The sequence below is a fragment of the Vipera berus genome, assembly GCF_964194415.1.
Source record: "Vipera berus genome assembly, chromosome: 5".
NCBI classification, from domain to species: domain Eukaryota; kingdom Metazoa; phylum Chordata; class Lepidosauria; order Squamata; family Viperidae; genus Vipera; species Vipera berus.
The window spans coordinates 50,963,991-50,988,091 of NC_138207.1; positions in this window are offsets into that span (position 1 = coordinate 50,963,991).

The following is a 24,101-nucleotide window of genomic DNA, read 5'->3' on the forward strand; positions in this document are numbered from 1 at the left end:
CAATCCTAGGCAGTGGCATATATTTCTCTATCAGGGTGCAAAGACAAGTTTCAGGAGCCTTCCTAATCCATGCCTTTATAGGCAAATTATTTCCCAACTGATTGGCCAGTCGTGCTTCCTGTTCATAAAACCAGCTAAATAATTGTAAATAATTGCAAAGTTTGCATAGGCATCAGGAAAGGCATCAGGGCAGTAAAAGCTCAGCTCCATACAGTTGCCCCAACTCCATCTTAAATAAAGGGATTAAGGGGTCATAAAAAGAAAAAAAAGTTTCTATTTTATTTCTATGTATGCTGGTATTTATAGAAATGCTGTTTGCTAAATGTGTGCAGATGCTTCCTAAATGAAACCCTCTCTGCTTTAAAAGGAGACTTGCTTTTAAAACATCCATCTCACTCATCCCCATTTTCAAGCTAGCTAGCAGAGCAATGCAAGCTTCAGCAATGATTTGGAAGAGATGCTTCAGTATTCAGGTGTATGTCTGCTTTCATTAAAGCAGCCTTTTATTTTTCCATCCTGGGCCAATTTCTTAAAGCAATGGCATTTTTTCAGGCTTTCAAAAAAAGGGTGTCCTATAATTAATAGCAGAAAGGTTCTATGGTCATTCTACTGTGTATCCAAAGAACTTTTTTCCAAAAATAAAACTTTTCTAAACATTAATAACTCTACTAAGTATATACAAATTATTTTCCCTCTAGAAACTTCACACATGGGATAGATTCACTAATTAAGGGGATAGTCAAAGGAAATAATCAATTTAGAATATGCTGATCAACAGGATTGATTTTATTTTTCAGAGTCCTTACCAGCCCTGGTTCCACAAATGATAAATGATAGTTAACAAGGTAGCTGGCTAGGCAGGAACATTCTGACCAGTGTTTATTGACAGCAAATAACAGCAAATAAAGTCAGCACTGGGAGTGACTTGCTCCTGAGAAAGTGCAAACTCAGGTACCACTTCACTCCCAGTGCCTTATATACAGGCAATCCCCTTAGCTCCACCCCCCCATCCAACCAGCCAGCATCCGCTTCCCATCCCTAAAACCATCATTGCTGGCTCTGCCTTCCCCCCCTCCAGCATGGTCTCCAGCAGTCCAGCATGCAGCTGGGAGCCCCAACTGTTTGGTGGCTGGAGAGAGAGCAGTCAGCATGCAGCCGGGAGCCTCAGCTGTTTGGCGGTCAGGCAGAGGGATTCCCAGGCAAAGGGGATTACCTGGTTGTCAGGCAATGACATCAGCAGCTTGCCATCCAACCGTGGGCCCCCTTGGCTGTCCCCCTTCCCCTTCCCTGAAGTAGCAAGCCCACAGGGCTTGACAGGCGGCCCCTCTACCAGGGCTCCACCTGGAAAACAAGGAGACACATGTGATTAATCACCCGCTGTGGTGGATAGTTTAGCCAACCCCACTTCCCGGCTTCCTGGGATACTGTTGGTGGAACCTCCTCACCAGTCGAGGAGCCTGAACATCTGCTTCCCCCACCCATGAGGCCTCTGTGACAGGCTATCCCTTCCACTGCACCAGGTACTACAACCGGCCCCGCTGGAGCCAGGAGACCAGTATCTCTTGCACCTCATAATGGTCCCCCATAAAGGGCCCCGGGGCTTTTGTTACAGGCCTCATGGGGTCCCCACCATCGATTTCAGCAGGCTGGAATGGAAGACCAGATGTATCTCCCCCAGGAACCTGGGTAGCTGTAGCCATATGGCTACCTTGCCCTGAAATGGCAAGCCCACGGGGCTTGACATTATTAATGTTTCTACTCCTATTGTGCCAACAAACATCATTTCATTTGCATTCTGCTTTATGGCCCTAAAGAAGAACGTAATGATGAGTGAAAAGAAGGAATAAGTATTACTTCATTCCACTTTTCTTTATATGCACATAAAAAGAAGTCAGAACTTTAACTATAAGTCATTCTGACTTTTGCTTAACCAATAACCTCTGGATAGAATCAGAAGCAGGCAGAAGTGGCAGCTAATAGTTCCTTAGTATCAGTTTTATGATCCCACAGATTAGGATCTCACAGGTCTTTCACTAACTGACAGCCAAAGAGGCATTTCCCATCTAGTTTGTCTATCCTCACTGCTTCTGATTACTGAAACAGAATACTAACCAGAAGTGTAGTTAGATGGACAAACTATATGCCAAGTCATGTAGTGCTGCTGTGTGGAAGAACCTTTAGCTTTGTTCCTCTTCTAGTTGTGTAGCTCTAGATGTGATGGAATGTGCACCTGGAGAAGAAGAAAGGGAAATCTGGTCAGCATACCGTGGTTTCCAGGGAGGAGACAGAGAAATCCAAATTAAGAAACTTTACAGCCCCATGCTGGATGGGAGAGGGAGGAAGAAGTGCAGGAGAGACAACCCATAGAATCTCTCAGAGTATATTTATTATATTAGAAAGTTATAGCCTTACTTTGGAAAGATTCTGTTCATTAGCTATAAACAAATAAAGAAATCAGATTCTATTGAATTTCACTGCAACATTTTTGGGCTTGGTCCTGACATGTCTACATGAAAAAAGTTGGAAAGCGGTTCATTTCCCCCCCATCCCTCTCCCCCTCAATTCCATCAGGTTTCTACATGTGTTTCAATGACTTGAGTATTTATAACCAAGATTTGATTTCAGGCAATTATCTAATAATGTCCTATAAAATAAAACAGCTCTTCTTAGCTCATGGATGAACTAAGTACTGGGATCTGAGACAATTCTAACAATGCTTCAGGAATTTTGTGGACCAGCCTTGGTGGAGCAGTGGGCTAATGCCTCCTTAAGTAACACCAGCTGCCTGCAATTAGTACAGGTTCGCATCCCACCAGGCTCAAGGTTGACTCAGCCTTCCATCCTTCCGAGGTAGGTAAAATGAGGACCCAGATTGTTGGGGGCAATTAAGCTGACTTTGTAATAATGCCGCTTGGGGTGTGTGTGAAAGCCCTAATAAGCAGGCATATACATAGAATGAAGGCTACTGCTAAGCTTGTAAGCCGCCCTGAGTCTTCAGAGAAGGGCGGGATATAAATGGAATTAAAATAAATAAATAAAAAAATTAGTTGCTTCCTATTTGATATCCTTTTATTCCCTTTAAATTATAAATACAGATGTAAAGAATGCTACATTAAACTGACATTCCTGCAGAATTTGATCGATTTAATGATTATGTGCCATCAAGTTATTTTCAGTTCCTAGTGATCACATAAATAGATTTTCTCCATATCCCTAACTTGTTCTTTCAGATCTTCCAATGGTGCATTCATTGCTGCTGTAATAGCCCATCAACCTTGCGGTTGGCCATCCTTTCCTTTCCTTTTATTTTTCCCAGCACTGGGGCCTTTTCCATAGCTGGGCATTTGCATAATATGGCTTAAGTAGGAAAATCTGAGCTTAATCCTGAGGACTGTAATTTGCCAGTATATTTAAATCAGGTGATTGGTACAAAATGTAGCTACCTGGCATTGTTAATGGTTTAGCTGTTAGAAGCCTTGTATGACTATTTATACATATTTGTAAGATGAATAGCAGCATCAGGAAACAGACATTTGAATTATTTCCCAAAAATGTGGTTTATAGATCAGTGGTGTTTCAGAACAGGTGAACTAATGAAGCACTACACAGCCTATGCTTACTGAAATTGAACAGTTGCCCACAATTCAGTGACCCCAACCTTTGCTCTTAGGCCATCTCATTAGGCAGGCAGGAAGTCCTCCTGCCTGTTTCCAAAGAAATATTTGTCTTTTGATTATATAGAAGTATAACCACAAAAAGAATTTGTACCAGCAAAAAAGGTAAAAAAAATGCTCATTGAGTTTTTGTTTTCCAGTCTGCAAAGTAAATGAAAACTCAATATAAAATGTACTGCATCAGTCAAAGTGCAATTGCAATTTACTGCCACATGAAATGCTGTTACTATATACAGTAGAGCAGGGGTGTCAAACTGCCGGCCCACAAGCCAGTCTCATCATATGGAGGCTGCACCCACCCCAGCTCCAGCAATGCAAAAAAGTCACAATATGTCACGACATGTCACGTGACCTGGTGAGTTTGACACCCGTAATTAATTGAAGCAAGGGAAATTAAAAAGAAAGAAAGAAAGCAAAGAAGGCATGCATTTGGAAAGCCAATGCAAAAGCCTGGCTGTATTTTGAAGGAAATTATTTCCCTCATGAAGCCAAATGATTGAAAAAAAAATACTTATATCACATTTCACTAGTTCACATGCTCATTGATAGCAAATGACACAAAAACACTCATCCATATAATTGCATCATTTGATGCTGCTTTTCCAGACTTTGTGTATTATTAATATACATGTACAAAATAGTATCTAAAAAAGAGTGGATTATTGGGAAGACATGAATGAAGACACTAAGACAGTAATAGAATGAGATAGTTAAGAACTCTGTATTTCAAAAGTAAAATAGTAAATGCAGTCTGAGCAACAATCCAAGTTTCTATTTTTATCCATATCCATAACTATGTATTATTATCTCTTTATATCAGTCACATGCAAAATGCCCTTTAAATATAGCATAATCTATTTGATAATGATCATATTGTTTTATTCTCTATATTGCATTTGTTAAGCATATTCAGAGATTAGGAATAGTATCACATCAGAAATGTTAAATTTACTCAGGCTCAAAACTTAAGAGAAAATTTTTATAAAATGTTTTATAGATGGCATCTGGATCCCAAGAAGTTGTCTAACATGTATCCTAACTTACAGTCTAAATGTTGGAGATGGGGTAGTTTAGAAGCCACCTATTTTCATATGTGGTGGACTTGTAGAAATATAAAAGCTTTTTGGATTAAAATTTGGTGGAACATTCGAAAGATTTTTAAGAGAAAGATAAAGTTTTCTCCGCAATTGTTTTTATTGGGTATTGTTGTAGATTGTGATGTTAAAGAAACCAATTTGATGTTGAATATGATAACAGCAGCACAGTTACTGGTGGGACAATATTGGAAGGATAGTTTGCCTACTATAGAAGAATGGGTGTTTAAAGTCTCGAATCTTGCAGAAATGTCTAAGATTTCTGCTTACTTGAAAGATCATTCACAGGAAAGATATATTTCAGTTTGGAGGAGATGGATAGATTATATTCAGAATAAATATGGGACTAAAAAGTTCCATTTAGCTAATGAGTAGATTTTAGAGGGATATTGTTATTGATCTTAGTGTTGGTACTTTGTATGTATTTATGTTAAAGGGGAGTTAAAGCACATTATGAATTTGGTTAATTGTATATTATGCATGATTTTTATTTAGAATATGATTATTATAACTATAATCCTGTATTTAGCTCTGGGAAGTGGGGGGGAAGTGGGCGGGTTTGGGGTGGGGGAGATTTGGGGATATATTGTAAAATCTTGTTTTTGTAAAACTCTTTAATAATAATAAAAAAGGACTAGTATCACATCTATTTTCAAACCATCTTGAAAGAAAGTTTGTATTGAGACAATTATTTTATTTAAACACTGCTATTTAAAAGTATATCTGCTCCTTCCTTACAAAAAAGATGGAAAAACCATGGGAAAATGCACCAGTACTGGAAAGAACAACATCCAGAATCAGAAATAACAAAACAGAGACCAGCAGATCAATGCCGATTTATAATGTGAAATAAAGTATTCACAGAAACAGAATTAGATGAACTGCAAAGGTTTACCAGGGCAAAAAAATCAAAGCCTTGATAGAAGTAATTCAGAATGCAGACGCAAGCCAGGGGTAGTTGGCAGTGAAGGAATCCAGCAGAGATACACAACTGTTCTCATTTGGAAACCAGGCACCTCTTCCTCAGGAAGAACAAAGCCCTCTAACTAAAGAAATAAAAGAATTGAAACAAAGAATAACTGAGCATGTAGAACAGCACAAAAACAACAGAATAAGGCTGCCTGCATTCAAGCTTGTTCCAAAGAAACAGCTAGCACAAGTATTACAAGATGCAAATACTGCAATATCAAGTATAAGCACCAATTCACTGCAAGAAACAAACCAACTAATGTACAGTGCAGCTGCAGTTATAACTGAATACCTGGGATGCAAAATCAACAAAGAAGAAAAACAAACAAGCAGTGCACCACAAAAATGGAAGGTTAGACTAGAAAATAAGATCAGCAAGTTAAGATCACATGCAAGCAAGCTAGAACAGATGAAAGAATAGAAGCTGTAGAACAAGAAGACCAAAGAATATCTAATCAAGAAATACCATTTAGAAACAAGGAGGATCAAGGAAGTACTGATTCATTGTCATTATTTTTCTGGTCTTCCTATCCATTGCTTTTAGTTCTGCTACAAACACTTGGGTATCCTTCAAGCTGACAACATCAAGCACACTGAAGTCAAGAAAAAAAAATTAGAGGTGAATACATCAAGAGAGTGAAGAAGAGCTTAAAGTCCAAGCTCAATGGAGGAAATACCCTGAAGGCAATCAACACCTCGGCAATTCCAGTCATTAGATACACAGCTGGAACAGTGGACTGGACTCAAGCAAAACTAAAAGCAATGGATAGGAAGACCAGAAAAATAATGACAATGAATCATGCCCTTCATCCACGCAGTGACATTGACAGACTCTATATACCAAGGCAAATAGGTGGACATGGAATACTACAAGTACATCAGATGGTTGAAGAAGAAAAAATGGCTTTGGAAGAATATCTGAAGGACAATGATGAAGATGCACTGAAATTAGTATATCAAGAAGGCTTACTGACTACTGGAGAGACCAAACTGGCCTACAAGAAAGACCAAATGAAGAACAGAATAGAGGCATGGGAAGACAAAGCACTACATGGCCAGTACATTAAAAAAATAGCTGGGAAAGCAGATAATAAGAAGACCTGGCAATGGCTAAGAGCAGGAAAGTTGAAGAAAGAGACCGAGGGACTAATTCTGGCTGCACAAGACCAAGCCTTAAGGACAAATGCATACAAAGTCAAAATTGAGAAGACAGCAACAGACAGTAAGTGCTGCCTACACAAAGAAGCTGATGAAACAGTGGACCACCTGGTAAGCTGCTGCAAGAAGATCACACAGACTGACTACAAGCAGTGGCATGACAAAGTAGCAACAATGGTGCATTGGAAGATCTGCAAGAAAAATCATTTGTCTGTAAGCAAGAACTGGTGAGATCATAAAATTGAGAAAATTATAGAAATGATAAAGTTAAACTGCTCTGGGACTTCAGAATTCAAACAGACAAGCACCTGCAACATAACTATATGGACTTAACAATTGTCGATAAGAAAGACAAAAAAGTCTGGATAGTGGACGTGGCAGTGCCCAGAGACAGCAGAATAGATGAGAAAGAACTGGAGAAGATAACAAAATACAAAGACCTACAAATAGAAATAGAAAGACTGTGGCAAAGGCAAGCAAGGGTAGTACCAATAGTAATAGGTTCCTTGGGTGCAATCCCAAAACAACTGGAGCACCACTTGAACACCATTGGCATTGACAAATTCACCATTAGTCAATTACAAAAGGCGGCCTTACTAGGGATTTCTTCCATCCTGCGACAATATCTGTAATACCATCAAACATCCACATCTGCCTATCCCAGGTCCTGGGTTAGGACTCAATTGGTAGACAAAAATGACATCTGTCTGACTGTGCGATGAAATAATAATAATAATAATAATAATAATAATAATAATAATAATAATAATAATAATAATAATAATAATAATAATGGTAGTGGTGGTGGTGGTGGTGGTGATGGTGGTGTTGGAAGGTACCTTGGAGGTCATCTAGTCCAACCCCCTGCTAGGCAGGAAACCCTATACCGTTTCAGACAAATGGCTGTCCAGTCTCTTCTTAAAAACTTCCAGTGTTGGAGCATTCATAGCTTCTGGAGGCAGGTTGTTCCACTGATTAGTTGCTCTAACTGTCAGGAAATTTCTCCTTAGTTCTAGGTTGCTTCTCTCTTTCCTCAGGAACTATTTGGGAGCCTGTAAATATATGATCCATGAGCTATCCTTATGTGTGTGTGTGTGTGTGTGTGATGATCTCACTGGGGCCTCTGTGTGTGTGTGTGTCTGTACATATTTTTTTTTCTCTCTGAATTGATGGATTTAATAATTAATAAGATTTTGAATGCACTAATTCAGTGATGGACTTTGATGGTTTGGCTTACCTAGTGTATTTTTTTGCCATCCCATTGAAAGCAATTTTATTTCCTGTGATGTTAAGGGAATTTATTGAAAAAACTTGGATTTATTGAGAAAAATAACCTTAGCATTAGATATAGGATGAAAAGAGTGAAGGGTCCTTTTATACAAAGCATTTCCTAGGATATATTAATAACATAGCAAATAATTTGCCTGGAGGTTGGAAAACATTTTTATTAACATTATTGGTGAAAAATTCCAAAATGTTTTGAACAAAACATATTCTGCATATCATATTTATAAAGTCCAAACAAATCTCAGTTCTCATTACTTTTATTGAAATGAGACTGAATATCCCAGTATTGTATGGTTTCTTGAAATTGTATCACAGCAACCATTCTGAAGGACTCTTTTCAGAAAGTTCTTAAGTAAAATGTTGTGGCATATATTTTATTGAAACTGTTGTGGAAAATGTTTTCCATGGCCATACACTTATTAAGAAGGCCTTGTGTATAACTTTTAGCACTTTTTATGTGTTTTTTCCCTTTGTGCTATTCTATTAAATAAAGGATTTCTTTTTTTAAAAAAGTCACATGGATGAAGTAGGTTCTGCTACATCTATACGGCCTTCTTCCACTATTGCACCATTCAGATGACAAACAATTTGTGATAATAAATAGACTAAATGTTGATGGATCTTAGTGCTTTTACGTATAGCCTCAGGGGATCCTATCACCATATCTCAGGAACAATGTCAGTAGAGTCACTCTCGTCAGGGCAAATGATCACCTTATGGTTGTTGCTGTGAGAAGAACAAGAACCAGGAAATTGGAAAGTAATTCCTTTCTCTGATACTGGGCTCTTTGACCAGCACAGAACTTTTACCTTCCTCGTTTTCTCTTTGACTGCTCCTTCTCTTAACTCTGAACTTGCTTTAGAACAGGGGTAGGCAACCTCGGCTCTTTTATGACTCATGGACTTCAACTCCCAGAATTCCTGAGTCAGCATAGCTGACTCAGGAATTCTGGGAGTTGAAGTCCATGAGTCATAAAAGAGCCGAGGTTGCCTACCCCTGCTTTAGAACAAATTGTTGGTCCTGACAAATGTAGATTCTTCCAAGGGTGATGGTTGCTGTTGCCACTAAGGGCAGTAGTAACACTGTACAGCAATTGGGGAGCTCAGGAAAAAAACAGGAAATGGGAGAAGAGGAAGGAAGGCACTGGATTTGTGTTGGCTGGAGTGAGAGGCAAGTAGAACCTCTCCCTGATTTTGATTTTGTCACATTGGCTCGTGGTTAGAGGTAGAAAGAGTGAGATTTTCAAAGTTGTTCTTTGATGCTGATATTCTACATTGGATAGGGTGGAGAAACTTTAACTGCCAGAGTAGTTTTAGTTTTAGTTTCTCCTATTGTGACAAAGCAAAAAGTTCCATAGAGACACATTTATTGGAAGAGAGATGACAATTTTTGTGCAGGTAGATTGGAGCATTAGAGATCACCAGCTGTTAACTTTTCAATGATAGTTACATAAGAAGCACAACCATGAGTGCTAACACTATATTTATTGTAAGGCAACATTAACAGCAAGGCTAAAAGTATTTCTCCTCTCCTTTCCTTTTACTTTCTGGGAAACCATGGAAGGGTCCAAATTCTCATGGAGCTGTGACCAGGAAGATCCTATGAAAGAGACAGAAGCAAGTTCTTGTATATGGATTGAAGCTGAACGTCCTGAGAAGGTGGACAAAATCTTCCTTTCTGTTATGGTGTCCCCAAGACGTGGCTGGCTGGACAGGCCCTAAAACAAGAATTTGGCAGCTGGAGAAGCCTATTAGATGATTATATGATGGTTAATTGAATGCACTCTCTTAAATGTTTTCTCCCGTTTTGTTTTTATAACTTTTTAAAAAGCTTTTTACTTTAATCTTTTAAAATTATTTTTATGCATTTGAATTGCTTTATATGTACTCGGCCAAGAGTCACTACCTGAGACAAGCAACTATATAAATATGGTAAATAAATGAATAAATAAATAACCTATATGTTTACCAATCTCTGTCTCTCCTTGTTGTAAAGGCTTCCTGGGTGCTGGCAGGTAGTTGGGCCAATGCTTTAATCTTGGATTTATTATTAGGGGTGGGGGAGAGGGATATAGCTTGCTGCCTGAAGGAGGCCTGGGTGCTACTATTGCTCAGAGTCTTCACTTGATCAGCTGTATTAAACAATTTTTATGGAAGGTGTTGAGATGTTGGTAAGGCTACTTTGATGAGATTCTTTAGAAGAGTGGAGTAGCCATATTTTTTGCTCACAGAGACAATGGTGTGTAATAGAATTGGAATTATATTTTAACTCAAAACCTCTGGTTGTTGCATTTTATTTGGCAGTGTTCAGAGCATTTTTATTGGTAAATATTGCATTTTGACTTACTAAAGCCAATAAATAAATGAAAATTTACCTGTGCAAACAAATCTTTAAATGGAACTTGGACTTTGAAATACAGCCTTCATTTCAGCAGGAGATTTTTATTTCTGTCTTAACCTGAGTCAAGGAGTTCATCTGGATTCAATTTAAGTATTTAATAGTATGAAATAAAGCATCTGCATTACCACTAACTCAAAATCTCATATTCAACAATAACCCGAGTAATAAAGAGGATAGCTTTAAAAATAATTCAAGGGGAAAGGAAAAAAATTGGAAATGTGAAATGCAATGAGAGGTACACATAATTGGGAAAATATAGCAGCCAAATAATTCCAGAATTTCAAAGAAAATACTATATTTAAAATAGCATGCTTGTTTAACACATTAATTCTTTGAATGGATTTGATGCATCTACTATTTGAAATTCAGATACAATCAGAGACTAATTGATTCCAGTATCAAATGATACTGCAGCAGTTCAAATGAAAAAACAAAATCCTAAAATATGTGAGGAATTTGTTCATGGTTGTATTATCAAAAGCACGGGCTTTATATAAAGGAAGCTGCAGTTCTTTACTCATTAACCTTGGAAAATGGTTTATCAATGGAAGTTAATTTTGAGAATTCTTTAATAACCAAAAGGAATGACAACTTCCTAAAAGTGTTACAGACATAAGTTAAAGACATTTAATAGTTTTAAAGTAATTGGGCACTTGTCAATGCTGCTAGCATCGGATGTTCTTTCTTTGACAACAGATGGAAATGCAGCCATTTTCTCTATTGCTTTTAGAACTAGTTGATGCTGGGAGGTGGAATAGGGATGAGAGTCCAGCTAGTCATAACAATAATAACTTAGTCTTGGGAACCCAAGGACATTGGGCCTAGAGCTGATAGTGTTTTGGCGGGCTGGAGGGCTGGGAAGAAAGCCCTTGCTTCAAGCTAATTGGGGAATGTGATTTATGACTGTTTATTGGAGGAGGGAATAAAAGATTCTTTAAGGTAAACAATGCCTCAAAGTTCTTTTGAAGAGTGTCATTTGTCAGAACCATGACAGCACTACTCTTAATTCCCACATCTCTTTTTCTAAAAGCTGTGGAATTGTATTGCTAAGAGGGAAGATGATTCAATTGTATTGTTGAATGTATGGTTTGAATAGGTAAAAATGGTCAGTACCATTAGGTAGTTTTCTTCTTATTTATCCTAAGTAATTTGATGACTTACTTTACTTTCCACTCCATATTCTGCACACTGTATCCAACTGAGAAAGGAATTATCATCTCCTTGAAAACCAATTGCCTCATTTCACCATTGTCACAAGGCAGTCAATAAAATGTGGAAGGGTATTCTCTTAACAGTACAGCTTAACATACAAGTTAGCCACCAATCCCAAACCTATTGCACTTATACATTCTTAAATTACACATGCATATGTTGCCTAAGAAAAATGAGCCGAGAGGAAACTTGTCCCTGAATTAGAGAAACACTTGGTACCTTTGCAAAGTTGCCTTTTCACACACACACGCGCACACACACACACACACACAACAACAACAACAACAACACAAACCATAGGTATTTCAAGTAAAGCAAAAAAAGAACATTTATTAAGGGAGTAAAGTCAAATTTAAATATATAGTTTAAACACTGGATATTTGTGATAAATGCATAGACAACAAATCAAACAATAGAAAACATTAATTCTCAATAACATTCTAAAAGTAGCCAATTCATGGATTATTCCCCTCCCTTTCTCACTCAGGATTATATCTTTTTTAATGCTTTCAAATGTATTCTAGAACTTCAGAATATACTCCTTTTGTTTTGTTTCTGAAAAGGCTAGTTGCTTCACATCAAGGGAAAGCATATTGGCTGAAAGGAAAACCAGTTTCCTAAACGTAAAAAAGAAGCATAGACTGCTATGCTAAAAATGCTAATATCACCTTTTTAAGTCCTAACAGCGAAGCCTAAAATTCCTGGTAACACGTCCATGTTAACTTGTATAAGAATAAAAAGTAGAGCTGTTCTGAAATCTGGTTGTATTTTTCTAATGTTAGTTTGTTTAAAACTTTCTTTTAACAATGCTTTGATTATCTTATTCAGATAATAAGCTCTCAATAGCTTTTCTCTTATACCAGGTTCTCCTCAACTTCATCCCAGCTAAACCTCTGCACTTGTCAAAAAATACTTTATTGCATTCTTTTTCTGCTACCAGCTCTTCTTTTGTACATGGTTTCTAAGATGATTCAGTTTAAAGGATTTTGCTGAAATTCCCTCTGGAAAGCTTCCTCTGGAGGGCTCTGTCGACTGTTTGAAGCTTTATCATAGTGCACTTTCCTGCTCATTTTACTTAGCACAAAAGGTTTTTCCAATAGTTTTTCAACTGTCAAGTTTTAATTGTCAACCTTAAAAAAAGAAGAGGAAAAGGAAGAATAGTATTTCTGACTAATAAGATTCTTAATACATTCTCAATTACTGATATGATTTTTGATGGGACCATATCTGATCAATTCAAATTGTGTATTGCTATTTGCCTGGTACCTATATGGGCATTTTATCCTATAGTCATTGCAAACAGTTTGCTTGAGGCTCCGTTTCATAGCAACTGTTACTAGGGCAGGCACTGCTTTCTTTTGATCAATGCACATAGCCAAACCAATTTCCTTAGTTAAATTATAATTCTATCAAGAATACAGTCAACAAATATATGAAAATAAAACATGTATTCAGTTGTAGGCTGTGTTTGTTGAGTATTACAAGGGTCTTGTACAGATGTGTTATATATTAATACCTTATACTTTTACAAAGAGATAAAAATTGTTGCTTCAAATGAGAAAAACAGTTTAGAAAATATATGACAACTAATCAGTGATTTATATTGTTCATAAAAATAGCTTCGAGAAAAAATATTTAATATATAACTCCCATTGTTTTCAGAGTGGTTTTTAGGACTAGTGCCAGAGATTGTTACACATTCATTGCACATTCAGAAAAGTTTCTATTATTCAGCAAAGTAACAGTGCCACTCTGTTTAGTAGTGGACCATCACTTCACTTCCCTGCTTTGCTCCAGTGCAGATTAGCTTCAATTCAGTGGCTGACAGACTGTGCTTCAGTCTCCAACAAAACTAAGTACCCCTTCAAAGAACACTCTGCAATAAAAGAGATTTTAAAGTACCAACTAAGATATATGATGCACCAGAAAAATTATAAAAGAAGATGATTTGTATTAGACATTCAACTTAGATGGCACAATGTTTCCACCAATCAAAAAGCTACATATGATAGTATAAACAATATGATGTCACAATAGATATTTTATAAACAGAATATTTTTATATTTAAAAGTGATCATAATGCTTGAAATAGCTCTTCTTTATTCCTTTGTGGAAGGGAGGGAGGACTATCATATTCAAACATAGATGTGGTATATATTTCTTCTTTCAATATTATATCATATGTTTTGGCCTTCTCTATGCAAACAGTTTTAGTATTTTAATAACTTAAAAACATTGAGGCATATCATCAAGCAGAACATATTCATATATAAATAGAAATAATTGGGCTAAAGTCATATTAACTATCCTATGTGATGCAATCCAAATCAAACCACGGAATTAATGTTCCAACTCTTGATTTGCATCTCCAACATTGCAATCAACCTTATTAAACAGTTTTTGAAGTATGCAGTATATCTGAAATAACATTTTCTGTAGCATTAAACACAATTTAAGGTCAAACAAATTTTTAAAGAATACCTTTCACTGAGTTACAAGACTTTTAGGCCCCGTAAATATCTTATATTACCTTAAAAAGTACACTGCTGGCTTAGGACACTTACTTAAATATTGGTGGCAAAATATTTGTTATTTAAAAAGCAGAATGGATCATGAATAGAACATCTAGGTTCTTTCTTTTTTCCATCCTTTTTTTCCCCTGAAAAGGAACCACAAATCTGGAGATAGGCAAATATATATTTCCATTCCTCTACCCTTTTTGTAAGATCCTTCTTCAACTACCAAATCCCTCAGCATCGTAATTGGATTAGTTCTATCTCCTTGATTTCTCTCCACTAATCACTGTATGAGATTTTGTCCCACTTCAGAAGCTCAACATCCCTCCTGATTGAAAGTTGGTCTTTTCAAAATATGGAACTGAATAAAATTGGCATATCAACCCCCCCCCTCAAATTTAATCCCCTTCTGCTGAAAAACAAAAAGCTACAGCCATTTGTGTTTCTCCTAGCCTAACAAATGGCAGAACAAATCCCTTTTTTAACAAATCTGAGCAATCAGACAGATTAGAGTACTTTTCAGAGCAACCAGAGCAGATGCCAGGCATTCAGAGCTATACATTAGGCTCTTCATTTGGATTAGAAAGTCTCTGCATGCTTCTAGACTACAGTATGAGATGTTTAATGGAAACAAGCACCCCAACTCTTCAAATGAAATAACTGAAGATCTTTAATTATGCATTTAGTATTGAGTACTGCTCAAAAGCAGAAGGCCAGAAACACTACAAAATGTATAAAAATTACTGAAACAATAAGATCCAATGAAAAGTGAGCAGCTAAAGAAGTCCCAAAGGTTGCTGATTTTTCAAAGCCTCAGGATAGGCCAGACTGCTGCTATGATCTGTGAGGCCCTAACACAAAATAAAAATGGAAGAACCTATTGGGTAAACTGACTAGCAGACAATAAATAGCATGTTTTTTTAAAAAAACCATATACTGTATATGTATAGGCAGTAAAAATAAAAAACCTGTTGTATAAAACATAAATGTGTATGCATTTAATGCTACATAAAAATTTCTTACATAACTAATTATCTAAATCTAAGTCTAGCAAAAAATTTCCTTGAAATTTTCCTTGAAACTTTGTCTATATCTAGTGGATCTGTGATTAAATTGAACATAATGGGTCTTTGTGGTTCTCTTTGGGCAACACTACAGTTCTTGCATTGCTTGCTTGCTCCCCTCAAATACTGGGAAGAAAGAAGGGAAAAAATAGAAAAAAAAATAAAGTAGACAATGAAATCCCTGTAACCCCTATACGTTCTGAATGAGCATGAAGGCCACCTACGTATCTGCAAGATTATGTAAACAAATGAGAGTTTGTGCTATCCAGGGGGAAGGGGTGTAATGTATTGGCTTTATATGTTTAAATTACTTGCTTGTGTTTATTTATTTATTATTATTAAATTTTTATACCGCCCTTCTCCCGAAGGACTCAGGGTGGTGTACAGGGCAATAAATATCAAAATGTAAATACAAAAGTTAAAAAAGAGTTAAAAAGAATTAAATAATTATGCCCAATATAATACAATAATAAAACTGTGTTAAAACTAAATCCAACCCCAAACCCATCAGACCAGGCCAGATTGTTCAAATAAATAAGTTTTTAAATCGCGCCGGAAGGAGTGAAGGTCGGGGGCCATCCGGAGCTCAACCGGCAAGCGGTTCCACAGGTCTGGCGCGCCCACAGAGAACGCCCTCCCCCTGGGGGCCACCAATCGACATTCTCTGATTGGAGGCACCCTGAGGAGGCCCTCTCTGTGGGAGCGCACTGGACGGAGGGAAGTTGATGCCGGCAGCAGGTGCTGCTGTAGGTAATTCGGACCCATGCCATGTAGGGCTTTGTAGGTCATAACCAGCACCTTGAATCTCACACGGAGGGCAACTGGCAGCCAATGCAGCTCGCGGAGCAGAGGTGTAACATGGGAGTATCGGGAGACCCCCAACACAACTTGCGCGGCTGCATTCTGCACCAGTTGAAGCCTCCGGGTGGTCCTCAAGGGTAGCCCCATGTAGAGAGCGTTGCAGTAGTCCAAACGAGAGGTCACGAGCGCATGAGTGACTGTATGCAAGGCATCCCGGTCTAGATAGGGCCGCAACTGGCGCACCAGGCGAACCTGGGCGAAGGCCCCCTAGTCACAGCTCCTATATGATCTTCTAAGGAGAGCTGTGAATCTAGAAGGACCCCCAAGTTGCGAGCCCTATCTACGGGGGGTAATAGCTCACCCCCCATAGAAAGAGATGGAATATTCTGAATATCCTGAGATGCCGGCACGTACAGCCACTCAGTCTTGTCAGGGTTGAGTCGAAGCCTGTTCCTCCCCATCCAGACCCGAACCGCCTCCAGGCAACGGGACATCACGTCAAGGGCATCACTGGGGTGGTTTGGGGTTGAAATAAAAAGCTGGGTATCATCAGCGTACTGATGATAACCAACTCCAAAACCACGAATAATCTCACCTAGAAGCTTCATGTAGATGTTGAACAGGAGAGGCGAACTTTTTGCTTAATGGCTGACCTACTTTTGCATGTTTTATAACGGTTGCTGGGCTGAGCCAGACTTGCTGTCTCCAGCCGGTTAAGTAGGTTTTGGGCTGGAACTGCTTCTTTAAATCTATTGGTCGCTGCCTAGAGGCCAACTGTATAAATAGCTGTGCAGCAGCTATTAGTTGCTTCTGTTATGTTCTGACTCTAAATAAACCTGTTGCTGTTTGAATCCTTCATCTCACTCAATGCCTGCAAGAACCGAATACATAACAGATACCACTTCCAGGAGTCCGTTCTAGGCATCGGAGGCTTGAAAGAGGCCTCCCAGGCTTTGAAAAGCCCACTGGAAGTGCGTTGATGCCACTTCCAGAAGTCTGTTCTAGGCATTGGAGGCTATCACATAACAGAACCGGTTGTTCAGGTATTTGAATCGCACCACTGTGTATGTTGGATAGCCATAGAGTATGGGGAATTTGCAACATTAAAAATCCACAAGATAAAACCCCCACCTACCTCCACCCCATGCATCATGGTCAATAATATATGACAATATATTGTCATTCAATCTTTGTAGCAAGGGACAAGGGTGACCTTTACCAAGTGGTTCCCATTTAATCTGCTCACTTGCTAGGATTAACTAGAAACCATGGAGAAATTTACATACTCAGGCAGTATGGAATATATTGGATTCATTCACTCAAGCTGAATTTATTTCCTTTTGATTTATTTCCCTAAAACACAGGATAGCACCACACTTTGTACTACAAATTAACACAATATTTTTGTTATACTCAAAAGGATTAATTAAACAAATCCTGCAGTGCTGTATCATTATAGACTTAAGTTTTTCAGCAGATTATTTCTTGCCTTCAAGCTTCCATTTCAAACCCCAAGTAAAAAAGGCAACTTTTTTTCATGTAGCATACTGTATACTGAGCACAGAAAAGCAACATCAGTACAGGATCTATTGAACTATATAACTAAAACCTGAAGGTGATTTCAAGGGCAGATTATTCAGGTTCCTTACCAATAACACTTAGATTTATATATTGCCTCACATTGCTTTAAAGCCCTTTCTAAACGGTTTACTGCATATTTTCCCCAACAATCTGGATTCCCATTTTACAGACCTTGGAAGCATAGAAGGCTGAGTCAACCTTGAGCTGGTCAGAACTGAACTGCTGAACTGCAGGCAGGCAGTCGGCAGTCAGCAGAATTAGAATTACTGCATTCTCACTACTGCACCACCAGGGCTCTTAACTGCATCTTCATCCCCCAAATAAAAATAACAGACTAAGCAGGTGACATGATCTTGGATTATATTTGGGATAGTACAGGAGTAGGCAACCTTGGCTCAGGAATTTATTTAATTTATTTATTTAATTGATTTTATATACCGCCCTATTCCCAAAGGACTCAGGGCAGTTTACAGGGCGAGTTAAAACAATACAAATAAGTACACTTTAAATAGAATAGAATTAAATAAGACTAGCCCACAATTAAACAAATTAAATTAAAATTAAAATAATTAAAATTAAATTAAAATTAAAATTAATTAAAATTACAATTACAATTAAAATTAAAATTAAAATTAAAATTATTAAAATTAAAATTAAAATTATTAAAATTAAAATTAAAATTAAAATTAAAATTAAAATAATTAAAATTAAAATTAAAATTAAAATTAAAATTAAAATTAAAATTAAAATTAAAATTAATTAAAATTAAAATTAAAATTAATTAAAATTAAAATTAAAATTAAAATTAAAACCCCCTCAGTCCAGGCCAGCAAGATCAAACAACCAAGTTGAAGTCCATGAGTCATAAAAGAGCCGAGGTTGCCTACCCCTGGGATAGTAGAACAATTGATCTCAGTGGAGTGCCAAAGAAGAGAAAGCAATTGGAGTTGGTTTTTAGGGGCCTCTTTAACTGTACTTCAGACAGAACATCTGGCCATCACTGCAGCCAAAGAGGATGAAAAATTTGAAATCTAAAAAAAACCAAATCCTTTCTTAAACCAACCCATTTATAGGTGGAACAGAAATAGGTAAATGCTGTGATATAGGGAAAAGCTTTTAATCTATGGGGTTTTATTACTTTTCATTTTACCACTATTTTTCAACAAATATTGTCAGTCAAAGGGATCACAGAAAAGGGAATGGTGATATGTGGATTTGGATTGATTTAATATTTTCAAGTTTCCACTCCCAGATGAGGTATTGATATTTACTACTTATGTAATCCTATCAAAAGAAATAAATCTCACTATGGGTGGAGTACTAGCTTAAATGGAATACTAATTGCATTCAACTGTTTCCTGAATTCCCCCTGTTCATTAATTAGTTCAGTCTTCATCTCTATGTTGCTTTTGAAGATGTGAATAATATGTTGAAAGACATATGCACATTTCCCAAAACTGTGATGTCTTGTCTCTTTCCATCAGCTGTTGCTCTGTGCTTTCGCAGAGTTTGATTGTATACATAGCATTCAGCCAGCACAACCATCAGCTTCTCAAGGACATTCATTTCATTTAACAAGCATTAATTTCACTCCCACAAGCCAGCTTAACAGAAAAGCACAGCAAGATGGAGCCAAATTGCGAATACTAGCATCCTTTGAATAGGATTTGGAACCAAAATGATCCTATTTTTAGAATAAAGATAGCTTTTACTTCAAGGACTCATAGCTATAGTATTAGTAATAGTATTAGAACAGGTAACATCAAACAAGTACAAATGCAGTGGCTGGCTTGAGCAGCAGAGTGACACTGAGTCCCTGCTGCTGCCCATCTGACCACTGCCTGGAGTTACCATTTCAATTTGCATTAAAGGAGCATACATTTCCAAATCGCTTCCTGACTCATTGTCACAATGCAGCTTTGCCTGAGACCCCTCTAAAAATAACACCTGTCAGTCAACTAGTCTGTTGTCAGTGGAGAGATTAGAATTGGCAGTCCTGTTGCTGGATACAGTTTACATGCTAGGAGATGTCCTCTGCTTCAAAGGGGAAATCTTATCTATCTATCATACGATCAAATTGATAGCCATGATTTAACCAGGACTTGTTGATAAGATGTGATAGCTGGAGGAAGGTATCATCCAAACTATAAATCATGATTTACCCATATTTCAACTAACAGGTTAATCCAAGATTAAGTATACCCCTTTATGTCCTGGGCAAACTCCATTACAATGAAATGGATGGAATTGGATGTTCTAGTTTCTTTCATAACTATATAGTTGACTAGGGGTTGCATTCACATAGTATTATTCAACAGAGCTATAGAATACATATGCTTTTTGTGATCCCAGGACTACAGCAAATACTTTGGTTACTACTTTGACTCAGGCACTCTGGGGAAGCACTTATCGTATGACTGCTTCTTTGATAGAAGCCAAAATGGATTTTCCCATATATAGAAGAACCATTTTACATACATCTTTAATGCTGCTATAGAACTAAGCTACCATGCTGTGCTTTGAAAACAGCTTTTCATCTTTCAGAAATTCTTGCAAGCAGGAGTACTTGAATCTTGTGTGTGTATGTGTGCACATATACATGTGCATGATTTTTTTTTCTCCAAAAGTCCTCAGCACTGATTGGCAATTAAGGTTTTTATGGACAAGTAATATATGCTCTTCCCACAAAGATGGGCAATTATCCTTTCTTAAATCCTTTTCAAGATTGTATTTCGGCTCATTATTAGTAATTTACTACTTTCTAAAGAGGAGCCCCAGAGAGGATAAAAAATAAAACCTTTGATCCTGATTTTTCTACTCGGGGAAAGAATGGGACAACAATAACATTAAAGATTTGGTAAGGTCACCATTTATAGAGACCTTTCTAGATTTCTTTTTAATTTCTATTTTCCATTTGTTTGGCAGATACCTGATATGAATGTATAGCAGGGTAGCTATACTGACCATTGCAATTAAAGTACTTTGGGTCAACATAGATGATTTCACTTAATAAAGCAGGATATTGAAAACAGATTCCTAAATTGGAAGAGATAATGTCATCAACAGCTTTTAAAACAAAGTTTGTAGTTTGGTTTCTCTTTCTCTGAAATGGCTTACCTTGGGTAGTTTTACTTGGTGCAGAAAGTCCCCAGAAAATAGGTAGTCTTGTTTAAAATGGTCATGGTGAAACATTCAAATTAAAGAATTATGCATGATGCAATATTGTATCTAGTTCTTTATTTTGTCCTTATCTTCTCCTTCAATTTCATATGGGAAAGGAATGGGAGTAGAACTGAATTTGCTTCAGAATCCTTCCAAAGACAAGATGGAATGGAAAATATTCCTGTTTACCCCTCTCTTTAATTGCTGGGAAATGTAGCTGAAGTCTTGTACAGCAGACAGATAAACTGTTCGGTATCTGATCACCAGCTGACAGACATAGTAAATGTATTGATTTAATCTCAGAGCTTCAGTGTTTTGGGAAATCTGGACTCAGCAGTTTTACCAACAGTGATTTTCAGGCAATCCAACCTTGTGCGCTGTCGATAGACTAGAAGGATTTGGCCTTGGTCCTTGATACTATAATTATTGTATTATTACTTTTATACCTCACTTCATATAAAGTGTGAAGCAAAGTGTGGTAACAAACAGGCAGGATCACATTATCTTTCTACATTTATATGCATACCAAGGAAGCTTTTAGAAGTGTTGAATAATCACTTAAATTAATCTCTCTATTTATATAGGAAATCAGAATTCTACATGCATAAAATATCAAGAAATAACAGAGAAGTTTCAGCCAGTAATGAAGTGCAAATAAAGGTCATGCATCGGTTACTTCACAATGCTCCCATCATTTTCCTTTCCCATATTATTCTTTTACAAACCAATTCATCTGAAATTTTAATAAATTAATACTCTAAATGATTATTCTTTGAGATAACATGACATTATGACTCCAGGATTAAAAGGCTGAAATATTTTTTTCCTCTGGAAATAAATTAATTTGATTGTTCTCCTCAATTCAGAAGAGAAATAAAAGTCATGGGAAGGGAAGGGAAGGGAAGAGACCCTAAAGCTGTTAATTTCTTAAAGTTAAAGATATGGGTCAGCAACTTAATAATTACAGACAGTCTGTTTCTTAATAATTAAGTCAATTAGGGCCAACTGCTCAAATGAGAAAAGAGACATACTGACCATCACACATTATTTGTATCTGTTGCCTCTACATTTTCCTTGATTCTGCTACAGTCTTCTCCATTGCTCAAAGTAACTGCAGAAGACCTTTAGTTTAAGTAAGATGTAGCCATATCTGTTATTTCCATTATTCTAAATTCCCACAGCTGGCCACAGTCATTAATCAGAAGAGGATGCCTTTTCTGATATCATTCCCTGGCATTAAATGTAACTGTAGGAAGTCAGGGAGGATGGACAAGGTTAAAGGATTGTATAAAGAAGGGCAGGACTTTCATGCAAATCTCTTAGCCTTGTTAAGAATAAGAGATGTGCCAAAACGTCACCTCTTATCTATGAGAATTTCACCGAACTTTTTTCTTCGAAATCAAAAATGAAAGCCATTTCTTTTCTCTATAAAGATCTAAAAAAATGCTGGATTCTGGAGTTTTGGTGTACTACCGATGAATTCACTTACGAGCAGGCTTCCTCATAGATTAATACATAAAGTGCTTATCAAAAGTACAATATTTAATCAACTCATAGCCTGCCTTGGAAGATATTAGCTGTAATGTTTAGCTTTTTTCTTTATTTCAGTCTGTTATGTTATCACAGTTTCTATAAAAATGATGCTTATGATATGTTGAATCACAATTCTCAGAATTCACAATCAGTATAACGCATTTTCTGTTGGGTAGGGATGATGTAGAGCAGGGGTGTCAAACTCAATTTCATTGAGGGCCGCATCAGCATTATGGTTGCCCTCAAAGGGCTGGGTGGGAGTGGCTGAGTGGGCGTGGCTGAGTGGGTGTGGCCACATGGGTGTGGTCACGTGGGCATGGTCAGCTAAATGCTGTTCACTCAGCGCAGCTGACTCGAGATACCTGGGTCAGGAGAGAACAAGTTGCACTGACTAATTTGATGTGGGGACAACTTGTTGCCCCACAAGCTCTTCACCTCCCCAAACTTCTGCAGCCAAGCATGTGCACATGCACACGCACACACACTGCATTCCAAGTTTAGGGACTTTTATCCACAGAGGATGGAAAGGGCCTTCTTCCCAAGCCCAGGCACAATTGGTAGTTTGTTAGCTCAGATGTAGCTAACCTCCTAGTCTCCAAGCTTGGAGTGTGTGTTTGTGTGTGTGTGTGCATGTGTGTGTGTGTGTAGTTTCCTTCTTCTGCCTTGACAGATCTCTGGAGAGCAAGAGGAGGCAGGGGAGCAGCACTTCCCAGTTGTGCATGAGGGAGGCTGGCCCTTCTTGAAAGGGAATCCCCATTTCCAATTATACATGGTAAGGATGCTGGCTTGTTGGAGCAGCCTTCCCTCATGCAGCTTCCCTGCCACCTCCTGCTCCTCTCCAGAGATCTTTCAAGGCAGAAGAAGTTGGAGGAAACTGCTTCCTGGAAACTTTCGCCACATCAGCATCATGGTTGCCTTCAAAGGGCCAGTTGCATGTAAGACTATTGTATCGTATTAGTTCAGAAGTCATGGAACTGAGTACTGTAGATTATTTTTGAAAATAGGCAAATCCTTGTCTGAAATAATGCTGGGTTTTTTTGCAGTTGCCATTAAGTAAACACCACAGTTGTTAAGTGAATGCTGTAGTTATTAAGTGAATGTGCTGTAGTTATTAAGTGAATGTCACAGTCATTAAGCAAATCAATATATTCCTAAACCAGGGGTTGGCAACCTGAAACAGCAAAAGAGCCACTCGTAACTGGTTCCGTCACACAAAAAAAACAACAACCTGCGCACACGTGCAGATCAACAGGCTTGATTGAAGAGTGGAGCTTAAGGCAAGACATGCACCAGCCCTGCCCCCATCCACCTCTGGTACAGATGGCTCTGCCATCCTGGCTTCCCCCCCTCCCAGAAAAGTCTGCTCTCCCCCCACCCTGTGCTCTCTCTCTCTCTCTGGGACTTTCTTCTTTCCACCTTTTGATGTGAAAGTTCCAAGGGAGCGGAGGAAGAGGCCGACAGGGAGAAGGAGCTGCTGCCGCAAATCTTCTGAGGCTTTGTGAAAGAGGGAGACGGTGGTGGGATTAAAATAAAATGGGCAGGGGGAGGTTGAGGAAACCCAGCAGAAGCCTACATCAGAGGACGAGCATGAAAGGCAAGATCGGGGAGAGGAAGAAAGTTTTTGGGGATTGGCCAGCAGGCAGCTGCTC